This window comes from Platalea leucorodia (assembly GCF_965183815.1).
Source record: "Platalea leucorodia genome assembly, chromosome: 1".
Lineage (NCBI taxonomy): Eukaryota > Metazoa > Chordata > Aves > Pelecaniformes > Threskiornithidae > Platalea > Platalea leucorodia.
The window spans coordinates 103,072,930-103,091,254 of NC_138823.1; positions in this window are offsets into that span (position 1 = coordinate 103,072,930).

The following is an 18,325-nucleotide window of genomic DNA, read 5'->3' on the forward strand; positions in this document are numbered from 1 at the left end:
GGACACATTCTTGAACAATAAAATCCAAACAGTGAGTGCAAAGATAGTAATGCTGTTCATTGAACTAATGTTAAATTACGGTGGAGTAATGTAATTGTCATACATACACAGCCCAAACCTTTCCATTATTATACAAAAAGCAACAAAGAGCCACGAAGATGGTGAAGGGTTTAGAGGGGAAGCTGTATAAGGAGGGGCTGAAGTCACTTGGTCTGTTCAGCCTGGAGAAGAGGAGACTGAAGGGAGACCTGATCGCGGTGTACAGCTTCCTCACAAGGGGAAGAGGAGGGGCAGGCGCTGATCTCTTCTCCCAGACGACCAATGATAGAACCCGAGGGAACGGCAGGAAGATATGCCGGGGGAGGTTTAGGTTGGATATTAGGAAAAGGTTCTTCACCCAGAGGGTGGTGGAGCACTGGAACAGGCTTCCCCAGGAGGAAGTCATGGCGCCGAGCCTGACAATATTCAAGAAGCATTTGGACAACACCCTCAGACATATGGTGTGAATTTTGGGGTTGTCTTGTGCAGGGACAGGAGTTGGAGTCGATGATCCTTGTGGGTCCCTTCCAACTCAGGACATTCTATGATTCTATGATTTTCCATCACAATGAATACAACACTAAAAAATAATAATTAAAAATGGATTGCTGGTTGCTAAATGGATAATGCACGGCTTCTAATTAACTTGGAAATAAACCCTCTTATATCATGAAGTGTACATGAAGCGTTATCCTTGGCTGGAGATTCTTAAGTAGACATACTGAGGAAATACTACATAATGTAATAAGCTGGCTATTTATATAGAGAATGAAATTCAGTACTATATTGTAAAACCAATGTAGTTTAATTTCATTTGGTTCTTTTCTATAGCAAGTTAATGTGATATGTGGTATCAAAGTGAAATCTTTCTATTCCTCATTTATTTAGTCATCTCTCCTGGGATCAGTAAGAAAAATATTTAACGCACACACAGCCAAGGTGCCTAAGAGACATTGGGCTTGGTGTGGTTTTTTGTTTTTTTTTCTTTTTTCTTATTCATTGGCAATAGAATTGTTTACATTACACTGCCATTAAAGGCAATTTAAGTTGCCCAAGTGTAGCTGGTGGATTTGCACAGCTGGAACAAGAGAGCTGGTTTGGCATCTGGAAGCTTTTTTGTTTGTGAGGATGTGAAAATGTGGAAATTCAGACTGAAGTGTTGGTAGTCAGAATGTACAACATTGTAGTTGTAAACTGAGCATATATGAGAGGTCTTGAGTGACTAAAAGAAACTGCGGTCACTTTTCTGAGCAGAAGTGGAATCACTCTGTTAGCCTTGGTATCATTTGAACCACTCAGAGTCCTCCACACCACTCTAGATATTGTAGATGTTATAGATCCAATTCTGGAATCCATTTATTATTAAGATATTTGAGATTATTGACACATTGGCTTCAAGTTTGAGGGAAGCATTTCTGCTGTACCTGGGATGAAATTAGTAGACTAGCAATGTGCCAGAAACCATTGCTGCACCAGAAAGGCCATGCGACTTTCTCTTTTGAACCAGAAAGGAAAGAAAAGAGGCCAAACTCTGTCCTCCGATCAAAGTCAGCTCATTGCTTTTACTGGGGTTAAATTGGTATAGAAGAATGCACCATTTAATTTAGTGTCTGAAAGACAAATAGTTGTATGGATCACACAGCAACCATTTACTTACCAGTATGACTGTAAAGTAAGGCTGACGTAAGACATAGACAGTGCATAAACAATGCTTAACTTCAGCCACATAGCAAATACCTTCAGTTGAGTTTTGAGAGACTAAGATGTGCCCGCTACTTTTCAGAGGCTGTGGTAGAAGCTGCAGGCTGTTTTTCTTATTATTTCTTATTCTGTTTATCAATTCACTGTTGCATTTATGTCATTATTATATACATTTGCAAGCATAGAATAAATTGAAAGAGCTTACTTGCTTTCAGCCTAGTGATAACATGAAGAGCACATAATGAGGGGGGTGCACAGGGACAGGAAAAATGTTATGGGGAAGAACATCACTGGATGTCTTAGTTTTATTGCATGCCCTGACGGTTTCATTAAACTTCTTTCTTTCTCTCCTTCCACTTTCTCTCTTTTTCTCTTCTCCACACCTCCCCATTTCCCAGGTGTTAGCAATTTTGCTTGGTAAGAAAATCGCTCTGCCTCCAGCTTTGCATGTTGTCGTAGGACTGGACCTTGCACATGCTCTACACAATTAAGAAATCAGTGTTAACCCATGGTCTACTTTATACCTGTGAGCTCCGCTACCAACAGAAGGTGGTGGTATCTTCTTTCAGTGTTTGAATTTAGTATTTTCTTTGACTAATTATAGTAGGATTTTTATTTGATTTTGCTTTAGGAAATATGACAGTGTACTTAGACGGCCAGTTTCACCTTCAAGTTTGAAAGTGTGACTGAAGTTTGAAATGAAGTGTAGCTGGAAAAGTTTTCAAGTGCTAGAACCTATGGATAAGCTGTTAAAAATAATAATAATAACAAAACAAAATTCCCACTTGTCATTTTCAGAATTAGGGTTGTCCATAAGTGCTGGTAATATTAGAAAAACTGTTTTCAGAGTTCCTTCTTTCTGAGTCCTCCCTAAGCCTCTGATTCACCACAAATAATTCTTTTTCCTTTTGAAACCCGTCATCTTCTTTACCTCTATTACTTTCCCTCCCTCTTTTCTTTCCACCACAACAGGAAGCCTCCAGGGGAATTTGCTAGATACATAGATGCCTTGGAAGGAAAAGGAGGAGACAGTTGTAGGTTATCTGAGGATGTGGGTTGTATGAGAATTTATTTGCAAAAAGAGGTATGGGTTATCTGAGTAGCAGGCTATATACAGCAAAATATGGTAATATAAAACCATTTTAGTTCTATATCTGATACATTCTTGCTAGGCTTGTGAAAGGACAGATTTGCTTTTCTGAGATGTGAATATCTACAAAATTTCATTTCTTCCATGAGAGCAAACACATATAACTGATAGATTTTAGTGGGTTTTATTCTCTTTTATACCATGATTTTACATGTGCTAGTAAGGTGTAATATTACACAGCCTATTTTTTTTTTCATTTTATGTTTTATATTGTGGCAGCTTAATTCTAGATAGGGGAACTAAATGAAATGCAATTTTTTTTTTTCTGAATAAACTTATGAAAAGAGGAAGGATAATATGACACAGAACGCTTGATATTGCATCATAAATGCCTGAGAATCAAGAAAGATCATTTCAGAAGTCATAGCTCTTTCTCCAGAAGACCCTGGGCATTATTTCCAGATGCTTGATAGCTCTTGTCATCCAAGCTGAACATTTATAACTCATGAATAAACGATGGGCTTAAATGTCCCTTTGATAGTGATCCCTTAATATTGTACCAACAGGTAACAGAAAGATGCAAGCTTCACTAGCAGAGTTTTCTATGTTGCAAGCTGACTAACTGTGCAGTCAGATGGACATCAGAAAAATATTTAATAGGTAATTAATAGGTGTAACACTAAAACTCATCTTTTCCTTTATTATTTAAATTTTCTATTTTGGCAGCTTTGATTAAATACATTTTTAGAACATCACAATGAAAACCCATATTTTCTAATGTAACTTTGTTTCCTCAGGTGATAGAAAACAATGTTTACACTGTTCTTTGACATTAACTATATTATTATTATTGTTGTTGTTGATGTTGTTATCATCATCATCATTATTATCATCATCATCATTATTTTTATCATTATCTTCATCATCATTACCTTCATCATCATTACCACCACTGCTTTATCAATAAATTGTCTTTGGTTTATTTTAAGAAATTAGGACATGTTCTACAAATGTATTTAGGAGCCTAACTCCTAATCCGAATCCTTAAACACTGAAAGTATATTAATTGATGGTATATTAATACCATTGCAAATATGATCTTTTTAAAGATGTGCACAGTGAGAATTGCAGGTGACAAACCTGTTATTTCAAGTGAAGGAAATCAAACATCCATTATGTACTAAAATAAACTCCCATAGGCAACTGGTAAGGGCAGAAAGAACAGGTTACTAGTGAGAGAACATTTTTCATAAAATGACTGCTCTGTTTCTTACTTCTTAGCCCTGATCTTTTAAAAAAATCTGGAAACAAATATATAACTCAACTCTGCACTAAGTAGTTTTATGACACATCATTACATTTTTGCAGTTTTCCCACATTCCATTCTTAGTTGTCCCCTTTTCCTTTCTCAAAGAGACTAATTCCATACTGATGAAAAGCCAGCATTGACCTCCACTTTCTACCTTACTAAAAGCATTGCCTATCCTGCTGGAAAGGAGAAACTCAGACAGGATGATGAAAAGACATGGAAGAATGCTGCGTTCTCAGTCGTGTGTTTCTACAAGTTGGTTCTCTGAGATCTTCCAGTTTTGTTCCCAGTGGAGCCTTCAGGTAACACCTGCACAAATATAGTTCTTTTCAGGTGTTGTTGTTTCATAGTGTTCAATACTGTTAAAAAAATGGGTTTTTTGATCGCAGTGAGGAATTTTCAATTTTGCCGAATACAAACAACCTAATCTTATTGAATCTGACAGTCAAGAAGACCAAATTATACCTTTTCCACTTTTCATATTCAGAGTAGGTAAGTGGGGCAGAGGCTGAGTGATATTACATAGGTGAGCACTTAGTGGCCATATTGAGAATTCACCCAAGTATTCTTGAATTCTAATTTTGCAGTCCAGTGTATACAAGCCGGCCATCCAAATGACCCTATTTGAACTCCATTTCTGTGGTGTTCATTAGTGTGTCATCAGGATAATGATGGGAGCCTTAAATATCTATTCCTTACACAGGCTATTGTGGTTTCTTATAAAGGTATTGTGGGTTGTATGTAATTTTCTGCCTGTTTCCTGTCTTATGTAAAATGCTGCATTTTCTGTGAGTGTTTTCTTCTTTTACTCCCAATGTTTTTGCAAAGTCAGAGATTTTCCCTTGTCTTTATATAAAGGTGAATATCCATTTCTAAAAGAAACATCACATTAAGTGCAGTTGTTAAAGTAACAGTAGCATATTACATTTCATTTCTTCTTCTTCCACATTTCTGTCAGGCCCAAAAGTGCTAGACACTTAAGTACACAGTGACATTACCAGGCATAAACAAAAGCAGCTGTGGTAGAAGATAAAGAACAAAGCCCTCTAACTAATTTTTCTAACGTCAAAGATGAGCTGAACAAGGAAGTAATTGCACTTGCAGCATTATTTACTGGCTTTTTCATTAAATCCAACAAAGACAGTAATAAACAATGCAGGAACAGTAAGGGACAGATTTCTATCTTTGATTCACAGTGCTCATCTCAGTGCATATTTAAAAATCTGCTACTAGATGATGATTTGTGCTGTGTATCTGAAGGCACCAGCAAGGAGTAAGTCTTCAATATATTCTACAATTTTAATTATTTGGAAAAATTATGAGTAAACTCGTTTACTCCAGATTTGTGTCAATAACTGAGAATTGATTTTAAGATAGTTTTGCATGATCCACACTGTCTTCTTGAGCATTCCCCTCCCCTGTGAGTTCCATCTTCTGCTGAGTGCTTATTCCAAGTCCTTGAACTACAGACTTACTTAGAAAAAAATAAGCTTTTCCTTGAGTTTTTGATGTTTCTTGAATTATTTTCCTTAGACTGTAGTCATGCACTGGAGAGAATTGAAGGGACATGAATTTAAAAATAAATAGAAGAAAAACAGCTATCTAGTAGAATAAGGCAGGGAAAGAGAAAAGTTACAGAGGAGACAAAAAAGAAAAACTGTAATAAAATATGACATTTCGAACAAGCAGTGAGTTTACCCAAGGTCAGAGCTATCAGTTTCAAACAGATGTAAATGAAAAGAAAGATACAGTTTAGATGTAAACATTTAAAAAAAAACCAAAAAGAAACTATCAGGAATGTAATGAAAAGGATTGTGTACTAGACTTTCAAAGGCAGGTAAAGAACAGTGGAAGGAAGCAAAAAGAAACTAGAAGAAAACTCAGAATAGAAGCAGGCCTAATGAAAAAATCAAATACAGTCCTACCAAAGATAACTGAAGTGTACCTGAGGACAACTTGAAAATCATGTGATTGATTGAAAATAAGAGAAAAGTCCATGAGCATGTCTCCTATGACATAGGAGCAAGATACAGTTAAGACCATATCTAGCTCCCCATACCTAATCACAGAATAGTTGAGGTGGGAAGGGACCTCTAGAGATGGTCTAGTCCAACCCTCCAGTTCAAAGCAGGGTCAGCTAGAGCTAGTTACTCAGGATCTTGTCCAGTCAGGTGTTGAACACATCCAAGGATATTTCCACAGCCTCTCTGGGCAGCTTGGTCCAGTGTTGACCACTCTCACAATAAAACAAATTGAGGGTTTTTTTTTCCTTATGTCCAAGTGGAATTTCATATATTTCAGTTTTTGCCCATTGCCTCTGGTCCTTTCAGTGGTCACCACTGAGAAGAGCCTGGCTCTGTCTTCTTCACTCCCCCTCCCCCTTCAGGTATTTACAGACATTGATAAGATCCCCCCAGAACCTTCTCTAGTCTAAACACTCCCAGCTCTCTCATACTCTCCTTATGTAGCAGGTGCTCTGAGCCCTTAATCGTCTTACTGGCCCTTCACTGGACTTCCTCCAGTATGTCCATGTCTCTCTTGTATTGGGGAGCCCAGAACTGGACCCAGCACTCCAGGTGTTTCACACTAGTGCTGAGCAGAGGGAAAGGATCACCTCCTTCAACCTGCTCGCAACACTCCTCCTAATGCATCCCAGGAGGCTCTTGGCCTTCTTTCTTGCAAGGGCACATTGCTGGCTCACGCTCAAGCTGTCCACCAGGGTCCCCAGGTCCTTCTCCGAAAAGCTGACTTTCAGTTTGTTGGCCCCACCGTATACTGCTGTATGTGGTTATTCCTCCCCAGGGGCAAGACTTTTCATTTTGTTTTGTTGAACTGCATGAGATTCCCGTTCGCCCATTTCTGCAGTATGTCAAAGTCCCTCTGAATGGCAGCACAACCCTCTGACATATCAGCAGTCCTTCCAGTTTTGTATCATCTGTACTGAGGGTGCACTCAGACCCATCATTCAGGTCGTTAATGAAGATGTTAATAGTACTGGCCCTAGTATCTGCTCCTGGGTACACCACTAGTGACTGGCCTCTAACTGGACTTCATGCCACGGATCACAACCCTTTAAGCTCAGCAGTTCAGCCTGTTTGCAGTCCACCCCGCTGTCCTACTTATCTGGTCTGTAATTTATCCGTTTGTCAATGAAGGTGTTATGGGTGATGGTGTTCAAAGCTTTGCTAAGGTTAATATAAAAAAATGTCCATACTCTTCCCTCATCTGCCTAGCCACTTTTCTCATCATGGAAGGCTATCAGATTGATATTGAAGAGCTCATATAGGAAATGAAACTACAGCTACCTTGTACAATGGAGCTAGATACAGAGACTTGAAGTAATAGTTTGTTTCTCTGTATGAGGCTCTCGCTTTACATGACTGTGTATAAGAACTATGAAGAACAGTGTAACATGGAAAGCCATATTCACTCTGAAGGCAGAATTGCTCTAAAGAAAGGAGTAAACTATTCCCTCCCTGCCGGAGGCTACCATAAGTGAAACACTCAAAGACTAATCTGATCATTCAATTTTGTACAAGATTTTTCGTTTTGGCTGGAGCAGGGCTTGGACAAATGTTGCTTTTCTTTATGGGGGAGGATAGAAGGAAACTTTCAATGCTGTATTTATATTAAAAGAAAATGCTTAATTAAAAAGAGTTTGATTGCATTTGTAGCCCAACTTCTATCTACTACTTTCCCCATCTTTTTTTTTTTATTACACATCTCAATTCGTAACCCATAAGTCATTTGTTGTTGATTTAAATTTTCTTATCATGAACTGTACTTACTGTTAAAGCTATGGATGTAATTTATTTATTTTACATACAGTGGAAATTTTGTCACTTTGTAGTAGAAACTCCCTATAATGGTTAAGATCATCAGCTGTTCTTCAGCATATTCACGTGTAATTTCTTCAACAGATATATTAAAGATCAATGCTTCACAAAGTAGTGCTACTGTACAAGAGGCTGACTTGTACAGTTATTTATTCACTGCTAGACCTCAGTTTTTGTAAACCAGGTTCAAATGTCAGTGGGGTATCATGAACAGTTTTGTACTAGGGCTGAAGTGTGTCACCTTCATAAAGTCAAACTTATGTGCATCTGTTTAAAAGGATTAGGGCTTAAGTCGGTACTGAACCTCTAAAAACTCATGACCTGCGATTTGCTGATCATGAGCGACAATTTTAATCTGAAGCATTCTGCCTAACTCTGGTTATCTGAGCACAGAAGTTGGTTTTCAAGAGTATGTGAGTTTTGAAAGAAACTGTATTGCTGTCTTCCTTATATTTGGATTCAGATGACATAGGAACAAAGAGCTGTAGTAATTAGAGCAGATTAATTCACAGGAAATGAATCAAAGCAGTTATCAATAAGGAAGTTGCATTATGAGAGTAGAGGTTTTTGGATTCTCCACCATGTTAGCATTGTGATGAAAGAATATCTGCATTGGGAACCAAAAGAGATTCTAACAAATGGGAATTAGCACTTGATTGAGCAAAGAGAAAAATCTCTATCCTTTTTCGTCATTCTAGGGTATGTTTATCAATCCAGAAGTAGACAAGATATCTTGCTATTATATTGTGTAACATTCCAGCTAATGCCTGATAGCATTGGGGTTCAGTGCAAGACTGTATTAAGGGGAAGACAAAGAACGCAGACCCATGTATTTAGTGAGAATTTTTCACCCACATAGGCTCTTCCACTAGCAGTTGCTATAAAAATTGCTGTCCTACTCAGTCTGATTAAAGATGCTGTTGCTGAACTCAATAGAAATGAATGCTTTACATTATGTCTTGAATTGTGGTACAGAGTACAGAGATAAGCAGCATCCGCTACTTGTTTGACTTTTTGGTCTGTCATAAGGCCAAGCATAACTTGGAATGGTAGAAATGCCACTGTGCGATGATAGCTCCATCAAGAAAGATATTTTTTACCTTGATCAACAAATTCTTCCTGCTGAAAAATATTCAGAATGGGAAGAGGGACTTGTGTTTAGTTTTTGCTTAAGGCATGCCAGCATTAATATGGGGAAAAAAGTGAAAAAATCTACTTTAGAAGAAGAAAACATTATGTATATGAGTAAAATTATCAGTCATTCGTTTACTATATCTGCCAAAAAGGATAGTGTATTTGGCTGCTCAGACTATTTATATTGGGTCAGTTGCCTGGTTATTTTTTCAAGGAGAACCAGAAAAAACAAAGTGGTTTTATACATAAATCTGACACTAGAACAGGAAGAATTACTAACTAAATAAATGCTTTTAAAAGCTGTCAGTAAGAAAGTTGAAGGCTTATTTTACCAGGCTAGGCAAAATGAATATTCTGAGTTGTCTGAATATTTCTTAATGAAAGAAAAGGGACAGCTCTGGAAAAGATAATTGGTAGCCAAATTAATCTAGATTGCGCTTCATCGCTACCCTTCTCTCCTCTCTTCTTGTGAGAGTACTGTATGCTAACACATACATATGTCTGCAAATAGAAAGCAAAGACCTCTAAAGTCCCACCATTTTTTTCTGCTACATTGTTTCTGCCTTATCAAGTAACTTTATCCCCAATTTAGGTCAGAGAGAAAATATACCATAGATCTGTGGCAGGGATAAGTGATCACAGTGGCTTTTTTACAAGGTGTTAAGTGGTTTCCACATTGGGGAGATTTTTAAGCCAACTAGCTTTGGAAGTGAAATTGATACTGAGGGGTCTTGTGAACTCAGACTGGACCAAATGTAAAACCCTTGACTTCATCTCTCACTCTTGGGCTCCACAGGAAGTTTTGAAGCTAAAGTTCGTATGTACAGTGTTAGCTGATTTGCACCTGCCCTGGCTAGACTATACAAGAATGTAAAATCTGGTGTCTCAGTTTCTGCTGAAACTTAGGGCAATGACAGAACTATGGTTGCATAGATGATTCAGGAATATTTATATTGCCTCATTTAGACAAGTACTCAGATGCCTAAATTAGAATCTTAAACTCCTTGCTTAGGTAATGAGGAAAGTATATATTGTGAAAGAGCAGCTACTGGCATCTCGGTTATATGATGAAAGTCACTGTCCTTGAGCTAACCATTTTGTTGGTGTGTTTCATAGGAGCAAGGATCTTAAATTAGGCCCCTAAGTAATCAGTTTGAATTCCACCTTCTATGACAGGTAACTGGGAGAATTTGTACCCAGAAGTGTTTTAGAGTTACCAACACACGGAGGACTTACTACACAGGTAAAAGGCCTGAACATTTAGTTCATCCTGCTTGGTTAGTGGTAATAGGTGATAAGACTGGTGTACTGACTAGGAACAAAATATGATGCATGTCATACAAACAGATTTCTGGTTTCAGGACTTCTTTCAGTTTGTCAGTTATTGGCCTAACTAAGTCTAAAGAGAACTTGAATACTACCTTTTTGTATTATAATTGGCCTTTATTTTTAGAAAATGAAAAAATAAGTGCACTTGAATGACATAGGAGTTATTCAGAAATACTTTCAGAAAGAATCTGCACAGGCTCTGGGAGTCCCAAGAACTCACAGACACATTGTGACTTTCCCATATGTGATATCAACTAGGAAAATAGAGCAGTTGTTGGAAGAATGTGAAGGTTATCATGCAAAGCATGTTTATATGGTTCAAGTGAGAGGAAATGATGACAACTCCCAGAGTAGTGGGGGAACTTCCTCTTCAGAATATCCTGACTTTCATTCGCCTTGCTCAAAGCCAGATTAGTCCTGATCGTTGTCAGAAGAACCAGGAATATTGTGAATGCGCAAAGAAGGTATCTTCAAAATTAATAGTCCACAAGATGAATGCATGTATAGTTATAAAATACAATTTTACTAACTAAAATACCATTTACCTTTTTTTGTCTCTACATTTGTCAGCTCATTCTTAAACTTTAAATTACTCTATGATTTTTCAATTATTTTAATTTTATTTTTCCCCTTTTTTTTCTTCCTGATTAAATATATATGCTTCTCATTGTCCCATCTTTTTGCCCTCAAGTCCCAGTTCATAATTGTTGCTACTTTCTACATCAGCCATTCTGAGAAGCCGGTCAGAAGCCACATCTTCTAAGGCAGAGAAAGTTCACGCTAATTGGAACCACTTCAGGACTTGCTCCTAATAGCTACCGCAGCTCATCACTATTCCCTGTAGTCTTCAAAGTAAAGCTTAACTTTCAATTTTACATTATTAACCTGCTTTTGTTGGCTTTATGTGAGCTGTTCTTTCTAGGGCTGGATGCTATTTCACCACCTTCCTGAGCTCACAGGCACATAACAGCACAAGCACTTAAAGAATATTTTCTTTTGTACTAATATAAATAAATAAAGTATGTTCTTCAAAGTCTGCGAGGTTATTGGAATAGCATATCCTTTAATACCAAGAAAACATGTTGGTAGAACAGTTATTTGTCACTTGCCCTCTGTGTTGTGGCTGGTCTACAGTACGCCCAGTTGTACAACAGGCAACACTCAGAGCCCTGCTTAGAAGTAAGTTCCAGAAGTCCAGATAGATCAGAGACATAGAAATGAGAGGACAGAAAACAAAATCTGTTTATCCAGATATAGATAAATACTGCAATGTAAATTTCAAAATGTTTCTGCGCTTTAATGACACTAGCTTATCAAGGTCAGAAAATGGCCCTCTGACCCTTTCGTTCTAGCATTCATTCAGACCGTTAGCCGTACCTAAAAGAACCACCAAAAATATATTTTGTTTTTTTCAAAAGTGTCCTTGTGCCAATAGAAGTCAGAGGAATAGCCTAATTCTTCTGTAACCTATGTGTAAAAGAGGAGAGGGACTGTAGGAGGCTTGAGTGCCTGGAGTTAGTAAAATGGAACCTTTGCCTATTGTTTTAAATGGAGCTGTATAAACCTTGCTGAACTGAGGGCACCCAACTGTCCCACCTAAACCTGCTCTCAGCTTTCTTGGCTTTATCATAAACTAGCAAGGTGCTTCAGCTCTAGGTCCAGAAGTCTCAAATAAGGTGCAAGCTTGAACTTTCACATAAATACTGTTTCTAGCCACCTTTTTTGTCAGGGAAAGCTCAAAAGTGCAAACTCAAAATGCTCAATAGTCATAAGGCCATTAAGATGCCCCAAACTTATTAGCTATTTTTTGAAATGCGCAGTTTGCAAAACAGCAATATGAAGATACTCTATCACATTTTTTTGCTGAAAAAGTTAGTTTAAATATAATCTTTCAGAAAATGCTGCTGCAGTATTCATTTCTTTGTATAGATGTGAGGTGATTGGATCTGATGTCTTTCCCTGAAAACAAATGTTTACAAATATTCAAGTCCATAAATCTGTAGGGGAAACAAAATACAGAAAATTCTTGTTAATGCAGTACATTTTCTGGTAATTTTATAGTCTAATTTTCAGTGGTTCCCTACAGAATGAATGCAGTTCAGAAGGCAATTCTATAAAGTACTTTGTGGATAACTATTATCGGCTAATTATTAGAAATTGCATGTTGTTGTTAATTGCATAAATAAATTGTTTTATCTGAAAGCCATTAAAAAAATGCTGGGTGTTTGAAGCATATATGGTTTTGATGTTCCTGTATAAAACATTTAACTGTTTAGCTCTAAAATAATGGCATGGTGCTTTAAACCATTTTTTTATTCTAATGCATTGAAAGGGGAAAGAAAAAAAGTGAATTTCAAAGAGCTTTTTTTTTTTTGTGAAGCGTAGCCTGATGAACCTTTACACTGAGTTGTAATACAACTGCTGATGGTTTTGGCAAATACTGAAGCCATCTCTCTCTCTCTCTTTTTGGAATAATGAAAAAAGAAAGTTATGCAAATATATTTTCACTGGCTTATTAAAATTTAGGGTAGCAGACATATAGAAGATTTGAGAGAGATGGGGATATTTATTGTGAATATTCAAATTAAAAAATGAAGATATTTGTATGAGATTGTTCTTAAATTTGTGGGGCTGGCCTTAACAAACTAGAACCTTTAACTGTTCTTGTTTTAAGTTAGTCAAGGAATGTAAAGGTTTTTTTTCTAGCTACATGTGTTGATTATGCTAATTTTTTATGTATGTCTGGACAAAATCAAGTTCTGTAGAAGCTTCTCTCTCTGCATTCCTTCAGCTTTGTAAACTCAAGGACAAACTGAGGTGTTAGGGCTGAGTAGATAAACTTTTTCCATTGACTTCCCCTGGGTCAGAATTTTATATTGAGCATCTAATTGTGCTATAAATCCAAGCAGGTCCTATTTCTCTTCTGAAGTAGTCAGTTGCAGTGGCACAGGAAGAAAACACGCTTTACCCAGGAAAAGGGTATAGCCATGGATATTACCTTAGCATTTCTACAGGTATTGGGATTATGCTTGCCAGTGTAAGCAGTGAGCTTGTCCAAAGAAGAGTAATCTTGAGCAGGATATGAATGTTATTACACATATTGGATATTTTTAAAACGGTTCTGTTTTGTGCTTAAGAAAATAGGCCAAATCACACTTGCTTATACACAGAAAAAAATAGGAACCCAGGGCAATGGGGTACATGGGGCAGAATCTGTCCACATGTAGATGTCCTTATGCAAATTAGTTCTGCAGCCAATGATGAGAAATTGGCACTTCTAATCTACAGTTCATCTCTTCATAAGGTAAACATCTAAGCTGTGCCTTCTAGACTCAAATGAAATGAACCTCACCTCTGTAAGGTGAATAAATTATTGTAGTCAAGGATACTGGGAAGGTTATGGAACAAATCTCTAGAAAGTAATTTCCAAACACATAAGCACATGCACAGTCTTCCACAATATCCCTATAGTCAAATTAGGGACATTTGGTCTGGGTAAGCGGACATTAAGGTGAGTTGGCTGGACCATTGGGGTTGAAGGGTTTTGATCAGCGATAGAAAGTCCAGCTGGTAGCCAGTTAAGAGTGACATCCGTCAGGGATTGTAGCTGGAGCAATACTGTTTAACTAAAGTTTGTGGGCCGTACCGAGTTGAGGAAGGTGACTGATAAGCTGCAGGACAGGGCTACTTTTCAGACAATAGCAGAAAAGAACCTGGAGGTCCTGGTGGACAGGTTGCATGTGAGTCAGCTGTGTGCCATTGCAGCAAAGAAGGCCAGCTGCATAGTGGGCTGTATTAGCAAGAGTACAACCAGTGGGTCGAGGGAAGTGATCCTTCCTCTCGCTGTAGCACTTGTGTCCCATTTGAGGCTTCCCAATACAAGGAAGGCATTGACATACAGATGGTCAGGGAGCTGGAGGATATTCTGTATGAGAAGAGGCTGAGAGAAATGAGTTTGTTCCGCATTAGGAAGAGAACGCTGAGGGGGATCATTTTGCTGTCTACAGCTGCTTAATGGGAGGGAATAGAGAAGACAGAAATAAACTCTTCTCAGAGGGGTACACTGGTAGGACAAGATTAAATGGTCACATGTTGCAACAAGTGAAATTCTGATTAGCAACAGGAAAAAAATCTTCACTGTGAGGGTGATCAGATGCTGGCACAGGTGCCCAAGAGAGGTTGTGGAATCTCCATCCTTGGAGATACTCAGAACTTGCCTGGACAATGTCCTTAGCAACCTGATCTAATTAAACCTGCTTTGAGCTGGAGCTGGAATAGATATCTCCAAAGGTCCTTTACAACTTAAATTATTCTATTCTATGATAGAAAGCTGAGTCTAGTCTTAATGTTTGTTTCTACACTACAAAAAGAGGTCTCTCTATTTTTTTGAGAAAACTAACTGCCATTTAATTGTAATCAGCCAGTGATATTACCTTTGCGACTAGATGGATTTTAGAGAAAAAGAATTGTTTCCTGGTATGTCACTTGTGGGGAGGGGGGGAGTGGGATGAGAAGAAAAATTTTAAAAAATTAAAAAGCATGACTAAATGCAGCAGGGTTCAGAAAGTACCACTGAACCCAAATCAGTCTGTGGTGGCTGCTGATGCTTTCTCGCAAGTTACCTCCTGGTGTCCTCTGTGCTGATTCTTATGTAAGTCACATTGAAACCATTAAAAATTATGAGTATTTGTAGAACATAACATAAAAAGTCATATTACAATTGATGTAATCTACTGCTATCTGGGAATTTTCATAAACTATTACAGTATAATGGTGCCTGCTAGCACTGCTATAATTAATTTAAAGATAGCATTTCCACTAAAACCTCTTATTTTCCAGAGCTTATACATCTGATAAAAATTCCTCCCAGGCTGAAACTAGGTACACAGGGTCTTGACTGTGGAATGAATTATTCACAAACATTAACAGAAGAAAATATGATCATTTCTTACGACATTTTAAAATGGGCTTTGTTTTACTAAAATAAATACGGCAAGTGGAAGCTGGAAGTGACAAATGGCTGCTAGCTTTAGCAGGAAGGGTAAAGAAGTGTCGACAAAGATACTCTGAGTTGCACAAGGAGATTGCAACAGCCACGGATCACACCTCCTTTTCACTAGCTGTGCAACCTCAACCAAATTTCCCATTTTAAAACATTGGTTTGATTTACTATATCTCTCTTTTTATGCTTACCAAAAATGTGTCTATGGATTTTTCTTTGGCATACAATAGTAGTAGAAGAGCAGAGTGATGTTCTTGATATTTCAAAAGTAATTTTCTTTTCTTCTTTGAAAGTCCTGTTACCAAATGAAACTTTATAGTCCTGTTAGGGAAAAAACTCAGCAATAATTCTGTTATAGTCAGTGAAGATCCAGCTGTTGTATTGGAGGAACATCAAATGTTTACAAGTAGACTGCCATTTTGAAAAAAAATCTCCCCAAATAGTGCCTGAGAGCAGAATGTAACACCCTTCTAACCTCAGCCTCTTGCAGTTAGTGGATGGACCTTTGTTACTTTCACATTAATGGAGAGTCTCAAACCTCAAGTTTTAACCAGTTTCTTTCTCCACATCAGGTCCATTGCTTTTGACATTGATCCCCCTCATAGCTATTCTCCATTATGGAGGACAACAAGAAAACGCAAAGAGAAATTCTTTACCCAGCTCATGGGTGAAGTGTCATGGGATGTTCATGGGTGAACATCACTTAGGCTTTTGATGTTCACCCCTCTTCCTGAGGAAAATATGACATGGGAAGGAGCAAAGGCTGTTGCCGAAAAGACGATAGACCTTCTTTTAAGAAATCTGGCTTAGGAGACTCAGTTCTCGATGCTATGGGAGACAATGAACTTGCAAGGGAACAGGGTCAGTTTGGTCATGACGACCTGTGGCAACCAAGGGATTTGAGCCACCTAGAGTCCAGTGAATTAAAACTCCACAAAAGAGCATGACTATCAGAAGTGTAATGGTGTAATGCAAGACACATGATTCGTAGCATGTCAGATGGTTTTATAACTGTTTAGAAATTGCTTCAGTTGAGATCTATTTTAGGGAATGAATGTAAGCAATGGTATTTGGATCTTGATAGATATTAGAACTTTCCTAGGAATCAGTACAATGCAGTTCTGTTTCTGATTTGTTGGGAAAGGAAGTTTTTTTCAGAAACTTCCTCGGTTCCTTCTTACTAGCATTCTTACAAATTATGCAGAATTCTGTCTTCCCTCCTTTTCCAAACCCACCATCATATTCATGTTCATTCTGAGAGAGCTGTGTGTTGATACAGTAATTTTTTAGCCTGGTCAAATCAGTTGAGATTCACATAAAAGCATCAAAGGAACTTTGAATGATAGTAGGTAGAATGTGTTTAAAAAAATATTGTACATAAATATTCACTGAAATTTTGAAAGAACACTATGACTGCACATTAGTGTTTACTTTTTCTAAACATTTTAATAAGGATATATACCAGTTTGATGGAATTCTGAAACCTAATTGCAGAGGGAAATGAGACAAAGATTCAAAGCCCGAATTTAATTTCAGTTACAGGTTGCATTGCTTATAAGTGTTCTTTGTCACCGATACTTCAGAATTTGAATACCTTCGAATATACCTAGAACATACCTAGAAATACCTTCCATGAAAGCCTGTATTCTAAGAAAGGATTCATCACTGAAAGGACCTAGAACATTTATAAGAAAGCTTGTTAACTTCCAGATGATATTGAGTAAGACAGAGTATAAAGAGTGATATGATGTATATTACTAAAATTTTATTTGGATTAATAATAATTGCCTTTAGGGCCAGATTTTTTAAAAATGTCCCTTCACTCTGGGTTCACCATCAACTGCAAAATCGTATTTCATGTTGATGTGCAAGCTAGTTTTGAGAACATGAACAATAATTAATTTAGGTATCTGTCAATAACCATTATACACTCCAACTGATTAGGGTGTAGGAAGCCATGTTTGAACTTGCTAATCAGGCAGTAGCAAATTAATTGCATTTTCTTTGTGAAACTAATTGCTAAATTTAAATGTTAGGGAAAAAACCTGATATACGGATACTTAAACATTTAAATGGAATTCACTACTCAGAACTTTCATTTGAGCTACAGGATTTATATACCGTAATGGTACAACTGCATTTGTAAATCTGTTCTTGCTACTGAAGATGTAACATTAAGATCGAATGCTTTCTGTGTAGGTCTTAATGGCTTGACATGCAAGAACATCCCAGGATTTACTCATCCTTTTTAATAAATTGTGTAAATATGACATCTGTAGGTCTGCTTTAAAATAGAGACATTGATTTATGAAAATGTTTATAGTATTTACTCTAACCATCATTTTGGTAGTTCTGATTGACAAGAAGATTTTATCAGCCTTAGTACAATTCTGCAATTGTGAGATATATGTATTAGCAACAAGTTTAGCATGGTGTTTTGCACAATGTGATTGAAAGTTCATCAGAAGAGTTCAGAATATTGCCTTCTGAGCTGACAGAAAAGTTAGATGCTGAGGATTCTGATTTAAATTTTACCTATAGAAAAATCATAAAATAGTGTCAAGGCAGAATTAGTGATTTCTTTTTTTTTTTTCTTATTTCATCAAGAAAAAAGACTGACTATGTTTAATGCTTTTAATTCTAAGTCTAGATTATGGATAGTTGTCCATAGGGAAAATGAAGTAACTTCCGTGTCTTGATCCTGAGCAAATATCAGTCATAGTTTGATGTCTGAGAAAGCCATAGTTCTTCAACTGATTTCAGTCTTTTCACTGGCGGGGGAGAGGTGGGAAAATAGGGGTGAAGAAGTTATAAATGGCTCTACCATCTCCCTTTGTTGCAAGGAGCAGCAAACGTCACTCACATCTACTTTAAAGTACAGATTG